Source organism: Pleurodeles waltl, chromosome 10 (genome assembly GCF_031143425.1).
Source record: "Pleurodeles waltl isolate 20211129_DDA chromosome 10, aPleWal1.hap1.20221129, whole genome shotgun sequence".
NCBI lineage: Eukaryota > Metazoa > Chordata > Amphibia > Caudata > Salamandridae > Pleurodeles > Pleurodeles waltl.
The window spans coordinates 373,811,780-373,830,257 of NC_090449.1; positions in this window are offsets into that span (position 1 = coordinate 373,811,780).

Below are 18,478 nucleotides of genomic sequence, written 5' to 3' on the forward strand. Positions count from 1 at the left end.
GTGTGGGTAGGCCTAGCGCCCGCAGCAGGAAATGCCCCAAAACACAACGTGGACACATCCCATTTTTTGACAGAAAACAGAGCTGTTTTTTGCAAAGTGCCTACCTGTAGATTTTGACCTCTAGCTCAGCCGGCACCCAGGGAAACATACCAAACCTGTGCATTTTTGAAAACTAGAGACCTAGGGGAATCCAAGATGGCCTGACTTGTGGGACTCTGACCAGGTTCTGTTACCCAGAATCCTTTGCAAACCTCAAAATGGTGCTAAAACAACACGTTTTCCTCACATTTCGGTGACAGAAAGTTCTGGAATCTGAGAGGAGCCGCAAATTCTCTTCCACACAGTGTTCCCCCCAGTCTCCCGATAAAAATGATACCTCACTTGTGTGGGTAGGCCTAGCGCCTGCGACAGGAAGTGCCCCAAAACATAACCTGGACACATCCCATTTTTTGACAGAAAACACCGCTGTTTTTAGCAAAGTGCCTACCTCTGGATTTTGGCCTCTAGCTCAGCCGACACCTAGGGAAACCTACCAAACCTTTGCATTTTTTAAACCTAGAGACCTAGGGGAATCCAAGATGGGGTGACTTGTGGGGATCTGACCAGGTTCTGTTACCCAGAATCCTTTGCAAACCTCAAAATGTGGCTAAAAAAACAAGTTTTCCTCACATTTCGGTGACAAAAAGTTCTGGAATCTGAAAGGAGCCACGAATTTCCTTCCACCCAGCGTTCCCCCAAGTCTCCCGATAAAAATGATACCTCACTTGCCTGGGTAGGCCTATCGCCCGTGACAGGAAATGCCCCAAAACATAACGTGGACACATCCCATTTTTTGACAGAAAACAGAGCTGTTTTTTGCAAAGTGCCTACCTGTAGATTTTGGCCTCTAGCTCAGCCGGCACCTAGGGAAACATACCAAACCTTTGCATTTTTTAAAACTAGAGACCTAGGGGAATCCAAGATGGCCTGACTTGTGGGGCTCTGACCAGGTTCTGTTACCCAGAATCCTTTGGAAACCTCAAAATGTGGCTAAGAAAACACACTTTCCTCACATTTCGGTGACAGAAAGTTCTGGAATCAAAGAGGAGCCACAAATGTCCTTCCACCCAGCGTTCCCCCAAGTCTCCCGATAAAAATGATACCTCACTTGCATTGGTAGGCCTAGCGCCCGCGACAGGAAATGCCCCAAAACATGACTTGGACACATCCCATTCTTTTTTTACAGAAAACAACGCTTATTTTGGCAAAGTGCCTACCTGTAGATTTTGGACTCTAGCTCAGCCGGCACCTAGGAAAACCTACCAAACCTTTGCATTTTTAAAACCTAGAGACCTATGGGAATCCAAGATGGGGTAACTTGTGGGGCTCTGACCAGGTTCTGTTATCCAGAATCCTTTGCAAACCTCAAAATGTGGCTAAAAAAACACATTTTCCTCACATTTCGGTAACAGAAAGTTCTGGAATCTGAGAGGAGCCACAAATTTCCTTCCACCCAGCGTTCCCCCAAGTCTCCCGATAAAAATGATACCTCACTTGCGTGGGTAGGCCTAGCGCCCGCGACATGAAATGTCCAAAAACATAACGTGGACACATCCCATTTTTTGACAGAAAACAGAGCTGTTTTTTGCAAAGTGCCTACCTGTAGATTTTGGCCTCTAGCTCAGCCGGCACCTAGGGAAACCTACCAAACCTGTGCATTTTCTGAAACCTAGAGACCTAGGGGAATCCAAGATGGGGTGACTTGTGGGGCTCTGACCAGGTTCTGTTATCCAGAATCCTTTGCAAACCTCAAAATGTGGCAAAAAAAACACATTTTTCTCATATTTCGGTAAAAGAAAGTTCTGGAATCTGAGAGGAGCCACAAATTTCCTTCCACCCAGCGTTCCCCCAAGTCTCCCGATAAAAATGATACCTCACTTGCGTGGGTAGGCCTAGCGCCCGTGACATGAAATGTCCCAAAACATAACATAGACACATCCCATTTTTTGACAGAAAACAGAGCTTTTTTTTTGCAAAGTGCCTACCTGTAGATTTTGGCCTCTAGCTCAGCCGGCACCTAGGGAAACCTACCAAACCTTTGCATTTTTTAAGCCTAGAGGCCTAGGGGAATCCAAGATGTGGTGACTTGTGGGGCTCTGACCAGGTTCTGTTATCTAGAATCCCTTGCAAACTTCAAAATGTGGCTAAAAAAACACGTTTTCCTCACATTTCGGTGACAGAAAGTTCTGGAATCTGAGAGGAGCCACAAATTTCCTTCCACCCAGCGTTCCCCCAAGTCTCCCGATAAAAATGATACCTCACTTGTGCGGGTAGGCCTAGCGCACGCGCCAGGAAATGCCCCAAAACACAACGTGGACACATCCCATTTTTTGACAGAAAACAGAGCTGTTTTTTGCAAAGTGCATACCTGTAGATTTTGCCCTCTAGCTCAGCCGGCACCTAGGGAAACCTACAAAACCTGTGCATTTTCTGAAACCTAGAGACCTAGGGGAATCCAAGATGGGGTGACTTGTGGGGCTCTTACCAGGTTCTGTTACCCAGAATACTTTGCAAACCTCAAAATGTGGCTAAAAAAACACGTTTTCCTCACATTTCGGTGACAGAAAGTTCTGGAATCTGAGAGGAGCCACAAATTTCCTTCCACCCAGCGTTCCCCCAAGTCTCCCGATAAAAATTATACCTCACTTGTGTGGGTAGGCCTAGCGGCCGTGACAGGAAATGCCCCAAAACACAACATGGACACATCCCATTTTTTGACAGAAAACAGAGCTGTTTTTTGCAAAGTGCCTACCTGTAGATTTTGGCCTCTAGCTCAGCCGGCACCTAGGGAAACCTACCAAACCTGTGCATTTTTGAAAACTAGAGACCTAGGGGAATCCACGACGGGGTGACTTGTGGGGCTCTGACCAGGTTATGTTACCCAGAATCCTTTGCAAACCACAAAATGTGGCTAAAAAAACAAATTTTCCTCACATTTCGGTGACAGAAAGTTCTGGAATCTGAGAGGAGCCACAAATTTCCTTTCATCCAGCATTCCCCCAAGTCTCCCGATAAAAATGATACCTCACTTGGGTGGGTAGGCCTAGCGCCTGCGACAGGCAATGCCCCAAAACACAACGTGGACACATCCCATTTTTTGACAGAAAACAGAGCTGTTTTTTGCAAAGTGCCTTCCTGTAGATTTTGGCCTCTAGCTCAGCCGACACCTAGGGAAACATACCAAACCTGTGCATTTTTTAAAACTAGAGACCTAGGGGAATCCAAGATGGGGTGACTTGTGGGGCTCTGACCAGGTTCTGTTGCCCAGAATCCTTTGCAAACCTCAAAATGTGGCTAAAAAAACACGTTTTCCTCACATTTCGGTGACAGAAAGTTCTGGAATCTGAGAGGAGCCACAAATTTCCTTCCACCCAGCGTTCCCCCAAGTCTCCCGATAAAAATTATACCTCACCTGTGTGGGTAGGCCTAGCGCCCGTGACAGGAAATGCCCCAAAACACAACATGGACACATCCCATTTTTTGACAGAAAACAGAGCTGTTTTATGTAAAGTGCCTACCTGTAGATTTTGGCCTCTAGCTCAGCAGGCACCTAGGGAAACCTACCAAACCTGTGCATTTTTGAAAACTAGAGACCTAGGGGAATCCAAGATGGCCTGACTTGAGGGACTCTGACCAGGTTCTGTTACCCAGAATCCTTTGCAAACCTCAAAATGTGGCAAAAAAAAAACGTTTTCCTCACATTTTGGTGACAGAAAGTTGTGGAATCTGAGAGGAGCCACAAATCTCCTTCCACCCAGCGTTCCCCCAAGTCTCCCGATAAAAATTATACCTCACTTGTGTGGGTAGGCCTAGCGCCCGTGACAGGAAATGCCCCAAAACACAACATGGACACATCCCATTTTTTGACAGAAAACAGAGCTGTTTTTTGCAAAGTGCCTACCTGTAGATTTTGGCCTCTAGCTCAGCCGGCACCTAGGGAAACCTACCAAACCTGTGCATTTTCTGAAACCTAGAGACCTAGGGGAATCCAAGATGGGGTGACTTGTGGGGCTCTGACCAGGTTCTGTTACCCAGAATCCTTTGCAAACCTCAAAATGTGGCTAAAAAAACACATGTTCCTCACATTTCGGTGACAGAAAGTTCTGGAATCTGAGAGGAACCACAAATTTCCTTCCACCCAGCGTTCCCCCAAGTCTCCCGATAAAAATTATACCTCACTTGTGTGGGTAGGCCTAGCGCCCGTGACAGGAAATGCCCCAAAACACAACATGGACACATCCCATTTTTTTACAGAAAACAGAGCTGTTTTTTGCAAAGTGCCTACCTGTAGATTTTGGCCTCTAGCTCAGCCGGCACCTAGGGAAACCTACCAAACCTGTGCATTTTTGAAAACTAGAGACCTAGGGGAATCCAAGACGGGGTGACTTGTGGGGCTCTGACCAGGTTATGTTACCCAGAATCCTTTGCAAACCACAAAATGTGGCTAAAAAAACACATTTTCCTCACATTTCGGTGACAGAAAGTTCTGGAATCTGAGAGAAGCCACAAATTTCCTTTCATCCAGCATTCCCCCAAGTCTCCCGATAAAAATGATACCTCACTTGTGTGGGTAGGCCTAGCGCCTGCGACAGGCAATGCCCCAAAACACAACGTGGACACATCCCATTTTTTGACAGAAAACAGAGCTGTTTTTTGCAAAGTGCCTACCTGTAGATTTTGGCCTCTAGCTCAGCCGACACCTAGGGAAACATACCAAACCTGTGCATTTTTTAAAACTAGAGACCTAGGGGAATCCAAGATGGGGTGACTTGTGGGGCTCTGACCAGGTTCTGTTGCCCAGAATCCTTTGCAAACCTCAAAATGTGGCTAAAAAAACACGTTTTCCTCACATTTCGGTGACAGAAAGTTCTGGAATCTGAGAGGAGCCACAAATTTCCTTCCACCCAGCGTTCCCCCAAGTCTCCCGATAAAAATTATACCTCACCTGTGTGGGTAGGCCTAGCGCCCGTGACAGGAAATGCCCCAAAACACAACATGGACACATCCCATTTTTTGACAGAAAACAGAGCTGTTTTATGTAAAGTGCCTACCTGTAGATTTTGGCCTCTAGCTCAGCAGGCACCTAGGGAAACCTACCAAACCTGTGCATTTTTGAAAACTAGAGACCTAGGGGAATCCAAGATGGCCTGACTTGTGGGACTCTGACCAGGTTCTGTTACCCAGAATCCTTTGCAAACCTCAAAATGTGGCAAAAAAAAAAACGTTTTCCTCACATTTTGGTGACAGAAAGTTGTGGAATCTGAGAGGAGCCACAAATCTCCTTCCACCCAGCGTTCCCCCAAGTCTCCCGATAAAAATTATACCTCACTTGTGTGGGTAGGCCTAGCGCCCGTGACAGGAAATGCCCCAAAACACAACATGGACACATCCCATTTTTTGACAGAAAACAGAGCTGTTTTTTGCAAAGTGCCTACCTGTAGATTTTGGCCTCTAGCTCAGCCGGCACCTAGGGAAACCTACCAAACCTGTGCATTTTCTGAAACCTAGAGACCTAGGGGAATCCAAGATGGGGTGACTTGTGGGGCTCTGACCAGGTTCTGTTACCCAGAATCCTTTGCAAACCTCAAAATGTGGCTAAAAAAACACATGTTCCTCACATTTCGGTGACAGAAAGTTCTGGAATCTGAGAGGAACCACAAATTTCCTTCCACCCAGCGTTCCCCCAAGTCTCCCGATAAAAATCATACCTCACTTGCGTGGGTAGGCCTAGCGCCCGCAACAGGAAATTCCCCAAAACATAACGTAGACACATCCCATTTTTTGACAGAAAACAGAGCTTTTTTTTTGCAAAGTGCCTACCTGTAGATTTTGGCCTCTAGCTCAGCCGGCACCTAGGAAAACCTACCAAACCTTTGCATTTTTTAAACCTAGAGACCTAGGGGAATCCAAGATGGGGTGACTTGTGGGGCTCTGACCAGGTTCTGTTATCTAGAATCCTTTGCAAACCTCAAAATGTGGCTAAAAAAACACGTTTTCCTCAAATTTCGGTGACAGAAAGTTCTGGAATCTGAAAGGAGCCAAGAATTTCCTTCCACCCAGCGTTCCCCCAAGTCTCCCGATAAAAATGATTCCTCACTTGTGCGGGTAGGCCTAGCGCCCGCGGCAGCAAATGCCCCAAAACACAACGTGGACACATCCCATTTTTTTACAGAAAACAGAGCTGTTTTTTGCAAAGTGCTTACCTTTAGATTTTGGCCTTTAGCTCAGCCGGCACCTAGGGAAACCTACCAAACCTTTGCATTTTTTAAAACTAGAGACCTAGGGGAATCCAAGATGGGGTGACTTGTGGGGCTCTGACCAGGTTCTGTTATCCAGAATCCTTTGCAAACCTCAAAATGTGGCAAAAAAAACACATTTTCCTCACATTTCGGTGACAGAAAGTTCTGGAATCTGAAAGGAGCCACGAATTTCCTTCCACCCAGCGTTCCGCCAAGTCTCCCGATAAAAATGATACCTCACTTGTGTGGGTAGGCCTAGCGCCCGCAGCAGGAAATGCCCCAAAACACAACGTGGACACATCCCATTTTTTGACAGAAAACAGAGCTGTTTTTTGCAAAGTGCCTACCTGTAGATTTTGACCTCTAGCTCAGCCGGCACCCAGGGAAACATACCAAACCTGTGCATTTTTGAAAACTAGAGACCTAGGGGAATCCAAGATGGCCTGACTTGTGGGACTCTGACCAGGTTCTGTTACCCAGAATCCTTTGCAAACCTCAAAATGGTGCTAAAACAACACGTTTTCCTCACATTTCGGTGACAGAAAGTTCTGGAATCTGAGAGGAGCCGCAAATTCTCTTCCACACAGTGTTCCCCCCAGTCTCCCGATAAAAATGATACCTCACTTGTGTGGGTAGGCCTAGCGCCTGCGACAGGAAGTGCCCCAAAACATAACCTGGACACATCCCATTTTTTGACAGAAAACACCGCTGTTTTTAGCAAAGTGCCTACCTCTGGATTTTGGCCTCTAGCTCAGCCGACACCTAGGGAAACCTACCAAACCTTTGCATTTTTTAAACCTAGAGACCTAGGGGAATCCAAGATGGGGTGACTTGTGGGGATCTGACCAGGTTCTGTTACCCAGAATCCTTTGCAAACCTCAAAATGTGGCTAAAAAAAACAAGTTTTCCTCACATTTCGGTGACAAAAAGTTCTGGAATCTGAAAGGAGCCACGAATTTCCTTCCACCCAGCGTTCCCCCAAGTCTCCCGATAAAAATGATACCTCACTTGCCTGGGTAGGCCTATCGCCCGTGACAGGAAATGCCCCAAAACATAACGTGGACACATCCCATTTTTTGACAGAAAACAGAGCTGTTTTTTGCAAAGTGCCTACCTGTAGATTTTGGCCTCTAGCTCAGCCGGCACCTAGGGAAACATACCAAACCTTTGCATTTTTTAAAACTAGAGACCTAGGGGAATCCAAGATGGCCTGACTTGTGGGGCTCTGACCAGGTTCTGTTACCCAGAATCCTTTGGAAACCTCAAAATGTGGCTAAGAAAACACACTTTCCTCACATTTCGGTGACAGAAAGTTCTGGAATCAAAGAGGAGCCACAAATGTCCTTCCACCCAGCGTTCCCCCAAGTCTCCCGATAAAAATGATACCTCACTTGCATTGGTAGGCCTAGCGCCCGCGACAGGAAATGCCCCAAAACATGACTTGGACACATCCCATTCTTTTTTTACAGAAAACAACGCTTATTTTGGCAAAGTGCCTACCTGTAGATTTTGGACTCTAGCTCAGCCGGCACCTAGGAAAACCTACCAAACCTTTGCATTTTTAAAACCTAGAGACCTATGGGAATCCAAGATGGGGTAACTTGTGGGGCTCTGACCAGGTTCTGTTATCCAGAATCCTTTGCAAACCTCAAAATGTGGCTAAAAAAACACATTTTCCTCACATTTCGGTAACAGAAAGTTCTGGAATCTGAGAGGAGCCACAAATTTCCTTCCACCCAGCGTTCCCCCAAGTCTCCCGATAAAAATGATACCTCACTTGCGTGGGTAGGCCTAGCGCCCGCGACATGAAATGTCCAAAAACATAACGTGGACACATCCCATTTTTTGACAGAAAACAGAGCTGTTTTTTGCAAAGTGCCTACCTGTAGATTTTGGCCTCTAGCTCAGCCGGCACCTAGGGAAACCTACCAAACCTGTGCATTTTCTGAAACCTAGAGACCTAGGGGAATCCAAGATGGGGTGACTTGTGGGGCTCTGACCAGGTTCTGTTATCCAGAATCCTTTGCAAACCTCAAAATGTGGCAAAAAAAACACATTTTTCTCATATTTCGGTAAAAGAAAGTTCTGGAATCTGAGAGGAGCCACAAATTTCCTTCCACCCAGCGTTCCCCCAAGTCTCCCGATAAAAATGATACCTCACTTGCGTGGGTAGGCCTAGCGCCCGTGACATGAAATGTCCCAAAACATAACATAGACACATCCCATTTTTTGACAGAAAACAGAGCTTTTTTTTTGCAAAGTGCCTACCTGTAGATTTTGGCCTCTAGCTCAGCCGGCACCTAGGGAAACCTACCAAACCTTTGCATTTTTTAAGCCTAGAGGCCTAGGGGAATCCAAGATGTGGTGACTTGTGGGGCTCTGACCAGGTTCTGTTATCTAGAATCCCTTGCAAACTTCAAAATGTGGCTAAAAAAACACGTTTTCCTCACATTTCGGTGACAGAAAGTTCTGGAATCTGAGAGGAGCCACAAATTTCCTTCCACCCAGCGTTCCCCCAAGTCTCCCGATAAAAATGATACCTCACTTGTGCGGGTAGGCCTAGCGCACGCGCCAGGAAATGCCCCAAAACACAACGTGGACACATCCCATTTTTTGACAGAAAACAGAGCTGTTTTTTGCAAAGTGCATACCTGTAGATTTTGCCCTCTAGCTCAGCCGGCACCTAGGGAAACCTACAAAACCTGTGCATTTTCTGAAACCTAGAGACCTAGGGGAATCCAAGATGGGGTGACTTGTGGGGCTCTTACCAGGTTCTGTTACCCAGAATACTTTGCAAACCTCAAAATGTGGCTAAAAAAACACGTTTTCCTCACATTTCGGTGACAGAAAGTTCTGGAATCTGAGAGGAGCCACAAATTTCCTTCCACCCAGCGTTCCCCCAAGTCTCCCGATAAAAATTATACCTCACTTGTGTGGGTAGGCCTAGCGGCCGTGACAGGAAATGCCCCAAAACACAACATGGACACATCCCATTTTTTGACAGAAAACAGAGCTGTTTTTTGCAAAGTGCCTACCTGTAGATTTTGGCCTCTAGCTCAGCCGGCACCTAGGGAAACCTACCAAACCTGTGCATTTTTGAAAACTAGAGACCTAGGGGAATCCACGACGGGGTGACTTGTGGGGCTCTGACCAGGTTATGTTACCCAGAATCCTTTGCAAACCACAAAATGTGGCTAAAAAAACAAATTTTCCTCACATTTCGGTGACAGAAAGTTCTGGAATCTGAGAGGAGCCACAAATTTCCTTTCATCCAGCATTCCCCCAAGTCTCCCGATAAAAATGATACCTCACTTGGGTGGGTAGGCCTAGCGCCTGCGACAGGCAATGCCCCAAAACACAACGTGGACACATCCCATTTTTTGACAGAAAACAGAGCTGTTTTTTGCAAAGTGCCTTCCTGTAGATTTTGGCCTCTAGCTCAGCCGACACCTAGGGAAACATACCAAACCTGTGCATTTTTTAAAACTAGAGACCTAGGGGAATCCAAGATGGGGTGACTTGTGGGGCTCTGACCAGGTTCTGTTGCCCAGAATCCTTTGCAAACCTCAAAATGTGGCTAAAAAAACACGTTTTCCTCACATTTCGGTGACAGAAAGTTCTGGAATCTGAGAGGAGCCACAAATTTCCTTCCACCCAGCGTTCCCCCAAGTCTCCCGATAAAAATTATACCTCACCTGTGTGGGTAGGCCTAGCGCCCGTGACAGGAAATGCCCCAAAACACAACATGGACACATCCCATTTTTTGACAGAAAACAGAGCTGTTTTATGTAAAGTGCCTACCTGTAGATTTTGGCCTCTAGCTCAGCAGGCACCTAGGGAAACCTACCAAACCTGTGCATTTTTGAAAACTAGAGACCTAGGGGAATCCAAGATGGCCTGACTTGAGGGACTCTGACCAGGTTCTGTTACCCAGAATCCTTTGCAAACCTCAAAATGTGGCAAAAAAAAAACGTTTTCCTCACATTTTGGTGACAGAAAGTTGTGGAATCTGAGAGGAGCCACAAATCTCCTTCCACCCAGCGTTCCCCCAAGTCTCCCGATAAAAATTATACCTCACTTGTGTGGGTAGGCCTAGCGCCCGTGACAGGAAATGCCCCAAAACACAACATGGACACATCCCATTTTTTGACAGAAAACAGAGCTGTTTTTTGCAAAGTGCCTACCTGTAGATTTTGGCCTCTAGCTCAGCCGGCACCTAGGGAAACCTACAAAACCTGTGCATTTTCTGAAACCTAGAGACCTAGGGGAATCCAAGATGGGGTGACTTGTGGGGCTCTTACCAGGTTCTGTTACCCAGAATCCTTTGCAAACCTCAAAATGTGGCTAAAAAAACACGATTTCCTCACATTTCGGTGACAGAAAGTTCTGGAATCTGAGAGGAGCCACAAATTTCCTTCCACCCAGCGTTCCCCCAAGTCTCCCGATAAAAATTATACCTCACTTGTGTGGGTAGGCCTAGCGCCCGTGACAGGAAATGCCCCAAAACACAACATGGACACATCCCATTTTTTGACAGAAAACAGAGCTGTTTTTTGCAAAGTGCCTACCTGTAGATTTTGGCCTCTAGCTCAGCCGGCACCTAGGGAAACCTACAAAACCTGTGCATTTTTGAAAACTAGAGACCTAGGGGAATCCACGACGGGGTGACTTGTGGGGCTCTGACCAGGTTATGTTACCCAGAATCCTTTGCAAACCACAAAATGTGGCTAAAAAAACACATTTTCCTCAAATTTCGGTGACAGAAATTTCTGGAATCTGAGAGGAGCCACAAATTTCCTTCCACCCAGCGTTCCCCCAAGTCTCCCGATAAAAATGATACCTCACTTGTGTGGGTAGGCCTAGCGCCCGTGACAGGAAATGCCCCAAAACACAACATGGACACATCCCATTTTTTGACAGAAAACAGAGCTGTTTTTTGCAAAGTGCCTACCTGTAGATTTTGGCCTCTAGCTCAGCCGGCACCTAGGGAAACCTACCAAACCTGTGCATTTTTGAAAACTAGAGACCTAGGGGAATCCACGACGGGGTGACTTGTGGGGCTCTGACCAGGTTATGTTACCCAGAATCCTTTGCAAACCACAAAATGTGGCTAAAAAAACACATTTTCCTCACATTTCGGTGACAGAAAGTTCTGGAATCTGAGAGGAGCCACAAATTTCCTTTCATCCAGCATTCCCCCAAGTCTCCCGATAAAAATGATACCTCACTTGGGTGGGTAGGCCTAGCGCCTGCAACAGGCAATGCCCCAAAACACAACGTGGACACATCCCATTTTTTGACAGAAAACAGAGCTGTTTTTTGCAAAGTGCCTACCTGTAGATTTTGGCCTCTAGCTCAGCCGACACCTAGGGAAACATACCAAACCTGTGCATTTTTTAAAACTAGAGACCTAGGGGAATCCAAGATGGGGTGACTTGTGGGGCTCTGACCAGGTTCTGTTGCCCAGAATCCTTTGCAAACCTCAAAATGTGTCTAAAAAAACAAGTTTTCCTCACATTTCGGTGACAGAAAGTTCTGGAATCTGAGAGGAGCCACAAATTTCCTTCCACCCAGCGTTCCCCCAGTCTCCCGATAAAAATTATACCTCACCTGTGTGGGTAGGCCTAGCGCCCGTGACAGGAAATGCCCCAAAACACAACATGGACACATCCCATTTTTTGACAGAAAACAGAGCTGTTTTATGTAAAGTGCCTACCTGTAGATTTTGGCCTCTAGCTCAGCAGGCACCTAGGGAAACCTACCAAACCTGTGCATTTTTGAAAACTAGAGACCTAGGGGAATCCAAGATGGCCTGACTTGTGGGACTCTGACCAGGTTCTGTTACCCAGAATCCTTTGCAAACCTCAAAATTTGGTTAAAAAAACACATTTTCCTCACATTTCGGTGACAGAAAGATCTGGAATCTGAGAGGAGCCGCAAATTCTCTTCCACTCAGTGTTCCCCCCAGTCTCCAGATAAAAATGATACCTCACTTGTGTGGGTAGGCCTAGCGCCTGCGACAGGAAGTGCCCCAAAACATAACCTGGACACATCCCATTTTTTGACAGAAAACACCGCTGTTTTTAGCAAAGTGCCTACCTCTGGATTTTGGCCTCTAGCTCAGCCGACACCTAGGGAAACCTACCAAACCTTTGCATTTTTTAAACCTAGAGACCTAGGGGAATCCAAGATGGGGTGACTTGTGGGGATCTGACCAGGTTCTGTTACCCAGAATCCTTTGCAAACCTCAAAATGTGGCAAAAAAAAAAGTTTTCCTCACATTTTGGTGACAGAAAGTTGTGGAATCTGAGAGGAGCCACAAATCTCCTTCCACCCAGCGTTCCCCCAAGTCTCCCGATAAAAATTATACCTCACTTGTGTGGGTAGGCCTAGCGCCCGTGACAGAAAATGCCCCAAAACACAACATGGACACATCCCATTTTTTGACAGAAAACAGAGCTGTTTTTTGCAAAGTGCTACCTGTAGATTTTGGCCTCTAGCTCAGCCGGCACCTAGGGAAACCTACCAAACCTGTGCATTTTTGAAAACTAGAGACCTAGGGGAATCCAAGACGGGGTGACTTGTGGGGCTCTGACCAGGTTATGTTACCCAGAATCCTTTGCAAACCACAAAATGTGGCTAAAAAAACACATTTTCCTCACATTTCGGTGACAGAAAGTTCTGGAATCTGAGAGAAGCCACAAATTTCCTTTCATCCAGCATTCCCCCAAGTCTCCCGATAAAAATGATACCTCACTTGTGTGGGTAGGCCTAGCGCCTGCGACAGGCAATGCCCCAAAACACAACGTGGACACATCCCATTTTTTGACAGAAAACAGAGCTGTTTTTTGCAAAGTGCCTACCTGTAGATTTTGGCCTCTAGCTCAGCCGACACCTAGGGAAACATACCAAACCTGTGCATTTTTTAAAACTAGAGACCTAGGGGAATCCAAGATGGGGTGACTTGTGGGGCTCTGACCAGGTTCTGTTGCCCAGAATCCTTTGCAAACCTCAAAATGTGGCTAAAAAAACACGTTTTCCTCACATTTCGGTGACAGAAAGTTCTGGAATCTGAGAGGAGCCACAAATTTCCTTCCACCCAGCGTTCCCCCAAGTCTCCCGATAAAAATTATACCTCACCTGTGTGGGTAGGCCTAGCGCCCGTGACAGGAAATGCCCCAAAACACAACATGGACACATCCCATTTTTTGACAGAAAACAGAGCTGTTTTATGTAAAGTGCCTACCTGTAGATTTTGGCCTCTAGCTCAGCAGGCACCTAGGGAAACCTACCAAACCTGTGCATTTTTGAAAACTAGAGACCTAGGGGAATCCAAGATGGCCTGACTTGTGGGACTCTGACCAGGTTCTGTTACCCAGAATCCTTTGCAAACCTCAAAATTTGGTTAAAAAAACACATTTTCCTCACATTTCGATGACAGAAAGATCTGGAATCTGAGAGGAGCCGCAAATTCTCTTCCACTCAGTGTTCCCCACAGTCTCCAGATAAAAATGATACCTCACTTGTGTGGGTAGGCCTAGCGCCTGCGACAGGAAGTGCCCCAAAACATAACCTGGACACATCCCATTTTTTGACAGAAAACACCGCTGTTTTTAGCAAAGTGCCTACCTCTGGATTTTGGCCTCTAGCTCAGCCGACACCTAGGGAAACCTACCAAACCTTTGCATTTTTTAAACCTAGAGACCTAGGGGAATCCAAGACGGGGTGACTTGTGGGGCTCTGACCAGGTTATGTTACCCAGAATCCTTTGCAAACCACAAAATGTGGCTAAAAAAACACATTTTCCTCACATTTCGGTGACAGAAAGTTCTGGAATCTGAGAGCAGCCACAAATTTCCTTTCATCCAGCATTCCCCCAAGTCTCCCGATAAAAATGATACCTCACTTGTGTGGGTAGGCCTAGCGCCTGCGACAGGCAATGCCCCAAAACACAACGTGGACACATCCCATTTTTTGACAGAAAATAGAGCTGTTTTTTGCAAAGTGCCTACCTGTAGATTTTGGCCTCTAGCTCAGCCGACACCTAGGGAAACATACCAAACCTGTGCATTTTTGAAAACTAGAGACCTAGGGGAATCCAAGATGGGGTGACTTGTGGGGCTCTGACCAGGTTCTGTTGCCCAGAATCCTTTGCAAACCTCAAAATGTGGCTAAAAAAACACGTTTTCCTCACATTTCGGTGACAGAAAGTTCTGGAATCTGAGAGGAGCCACAAATTTCCTTCCACCCAGCGTTCCCCCAAGTCTCCCGATAAAAATTATACCTCACCTGTGTGGGTAGGCCTAGCGCCCGTGACAGGAAATGCCCCAAAACACAACATGGACACATCCCATTTTTTGACAGAAAACAGAGCTGTTTTTTGCAAAGTGCCTACCTGTAGATTTTGGCCTCTAGCTCAGCCGGCACCTAGGGAAACCTACCAAACCTGTGCATTTTTGAAAACTAGAGACCTAGGGGAATCCAAGACGGGGTGACTTGTGGGGCTCTGACCAGGTTATGTTACCCAGAATCCTTTGCAAACCACAAAATGTGGCTAAAAAAACACATTTTCCTCACATTTCGGTGACAGAAAGTTCTGGAATCTGAGAGGAGCCACAAATTTCCTTTCATCCAGCATTCCCCCAAGTCTCCCGATAAAAATGATACCTCACTTGTGTGGGTAGGCCTAGCGCCTGCGACAGGCAATGCCCCAAAACACAACGTGGACACATCCCATTTTTTGACAGAAAACAGAGCTGTTTTTTGCAAAGTGCCTACCTGTAGATTTTGGCCTCTAGCTCAGCCGACACCTAGGGAAACATACCAAACCTGTGCATTTTTGAAAACTAGAGACCTAGGGGAATCCAAGATGGGGTGACTTGTGGGGCTCTGACCAGGTTCTGTTGCCCAGAATCCTTTGCAAACCTCAAAATGTGGCTAAAAAAACACGTTTTCCTCACATTTCGGTGACAGAAAGTTCTGGAATCTGAGAGGAGCCACAAATTTCCTTCCACCCAGCGTTCCCCCAAGTCTCCCGATAAAAATTATACCTCACCTGTGTGGGTAGGCCTAGCGCCCGTGACAGGAAATGCCCCAAAACACAACATGGACACATCCCATTTTTTGACAGAAAACAGAGCTGTTTTATGTAAAGTGCCTACCTGTAGATTTTGGCCTCTAGCTCAGCAGGCACCTAGGGAAACCTACCAAACCTGTGCATTTTTGAAAACTAGAGACCTAGGGGAATCCAAGATGGCCTGACTTGTGGGACTCTGACCAGGTTCTGTTACCCAGAATCCTTTGCAAACCTCAAAATGTGGCAAAAAAAAAACGTTTTCCTCACATTTTGGTGACAGAAAGTTGTGGAATCTGAGAGGAGCCACAAATCTCCTTCCACCCAGCGTTCCCCCAAGTCTCCCGATAAAAATTATACCTCACTTGTGTGGGTAGGCCTAGCGCCCGTGACAGGAAATGCCCCAAAACACAACATGGACACATCCCATTTTTTGACAGAAAACAGAGCTGTTTTTTGCAAAGTGCCTACCTGTAGATTTTGGCCTCTAGCTCAGCCGGCACCTAGGGAAACCTACAAAACCTGTGCATTTTCTGAAACCTAGAGACCTAGGGGAATCCAAGATGGGGTGACTTGTGGGGCTCTTACCAGGTTCTGTTACCCAGAATCCTTTGCAAACCTCAAAATGTGGCTAAAAAAACACGATTTCCTCACATTTCGGTGACAGAAAGTTCTGGAATCTGAGAGGAGCCACAAATTTCCTTCCACCCAGCGTTCCCCCAAGTCTCCCGATAAAAATTATACCTCACTTGTGTGGGTAGGCCTAGCGCCCGTGACAGGAAATGCCCCAAAACACAACATGGACACATCCCATTTTTTGACAGAAAACAGAGCTGTTTTTTGCAAAGTGCCTACCTGTAGATTTTGGCCTCTAGCTCAGCCGGCACCTAGGGAAACCTACAAAACCTGTGCATTTTTGAAAACTAGAGACCTAGGGGAATCCACGACGGGGTGACTTGTGGGGCTCTGACCAGGTTATGTTACCCAGAATCCTTTGCAAACCACAAAATGAGGCTAAAAAAACACATTTTCCTCAAATTTCGGTGACAGAAAGTTCTGGAATCTGAGAGGAGCCACAAATTTCCTTCCACCCAGCGTTCCCCCAAGTCTCCCGATAAAAATGATACCTCACTTGTGTGGGTAGGCCTAGCGCCCGTGACAGGAAATGCCCCAAAACACAACATGGACACATCCCATTTTTTGACAGAAAACAGAGCTGTTTTTTGCAAAGTGCCTACCTGTAGATTTTGGCCTCTAGCTCAGCCGGCACCTAGGGAAACCTACCAAACCTGTGCATTTTTGAAAACTAGAGACCTAGGGGAATCCACGACGGGGTGACTTGTGGGGCTCTGACCAGGTTATGTTACCCAGAATCCTTTGCAAACCACAAAATGTGGCCAAAAAAAACACATTTTCCTCACATTTCGGTGACAGAAAGTTCTGGAATCTGAGAGGAGCCACAAATTTCCTTTCATCCAGCATTCCCCCAAGTCTCCCGATAAAAATGATACCTCACTTGGGTGGGTAGGCCTAGCGCCTGCAACAGGCAATGCCCCAAAACACAACGTGGACACATCCCATTTTTTGACAGAAAACAGAGCTGTTTTTTGCAAAGTGCCTACCTGTAGATTTTGGCATCTAGCTCAGCCGACACCTAGGGAAACATACCAAACCTGTGCATTTTTTAAAACTAGAGACCTAGGGGAATCCAAGATGGGGTGACTTGTGGGGCTCTGACCAGGTTCTGTTGCCCAGAATCCTTTGCAAACCTCAAAATGTGTCTAAAAAAACAAGTTTTCCTCACATTTCGGTGACAGAAAGTTCTGGAATCTGAGAGGAGCCACAAATTTCCTTCCACCCAGTGTTCCACCAGTCTCCCGATAAAAATTATACCTCACCTGTGTGGGTAGGCCTAGCGCCCGTGACAGGAAATGCCCCAAAACACAACATGGACACATCCCATTTTTTGACAGAAAACAGAGCTGTTTTATGTAAAGTGCCTACCTGTAGATTTTGGCCTCTAGCTCAGCAGGCACCTAGGGAAACCTACCAAACCTGTGCATTTTTGAAAACTAGAGACCTAGGGGAATCCAAGATGGCCTGACTTGTGGGACTCTGACCAGGTTCTGTTACCCAGAATCCTTTGCAAACCTCAAAATTTGGTTAAAAAAACACATTTTCCTCACATTTCGGTGACAGAAAGATCTGGAATCTGAGAGGAGCCGCAAATTCTCTTCCACTCAGTGTTCCCCCCAGTCTCCAGATAAAAATGATACCTCACTTGTGTGGGTAGGCCTAGCGCCTGCGACAGGAAGTGCCCCAAAACATAACCTGGACACATCCCATTTTTTGACAGAAAACACCGCTGTTTTTAGCAAAGTGCCTACCTCTGGATTTTGGCCTCTAGCTCAGCCGACACCTAGGGAAACCTACCAAACCTTTGCATTTTTTAAACCTAGAGACCTAGGGGAATCCAAGATGGGGTGACTTGTGGGGATCTGACCAGGTTCTGTTACCCAGAATCCTTTGCAAACCTCAAAATGTGGCTAAAAAAAAACGTTTTCCTCACATTTTGGTGACAGAAAGTTGTGGAATCTGAGAGGAGCCACAAATCTCCTTCCACCCAGCGTTCCCCCAAGTCTCCCGATAAAAATTATACCTCACTTGTGTGGGTAGGCCTAGCGCCCGTGACAGGAAATGCCCCAAAACACAACATGGACACATCCCATTTTTTGACAGAAAACAGAGCTGTTTTTTGCAAAGTGCTACCTGTAGATTTTGGCCTCTAGCTCAGCCGGCACCTAGGGAAACCTACCAAACCTGTGCATTTTTGAAAACTAGAGACCTAGGGGAATCCAAGACGGGGTGACTTGTGGGGCTCTGACCAGGTTATGTTACCCAGAATCCTTTGCAAACCACAAAATGTGGCTAAAAAAACACATTTTCCTCACATTTCGGTGACAGAAAGTTCTGGAATCTGAGAGAAGCCACAAATTACCTTTCATCCAGCATTCCCCCAAGTCTCCCGATAAAAATGATACCTCACTTGTGTGGGTAGGCCTAGCGCCTGCGACAGGCAATGCCCCAAAACACAACGTGGACACATCCCATTTTTTGACAGAAAACA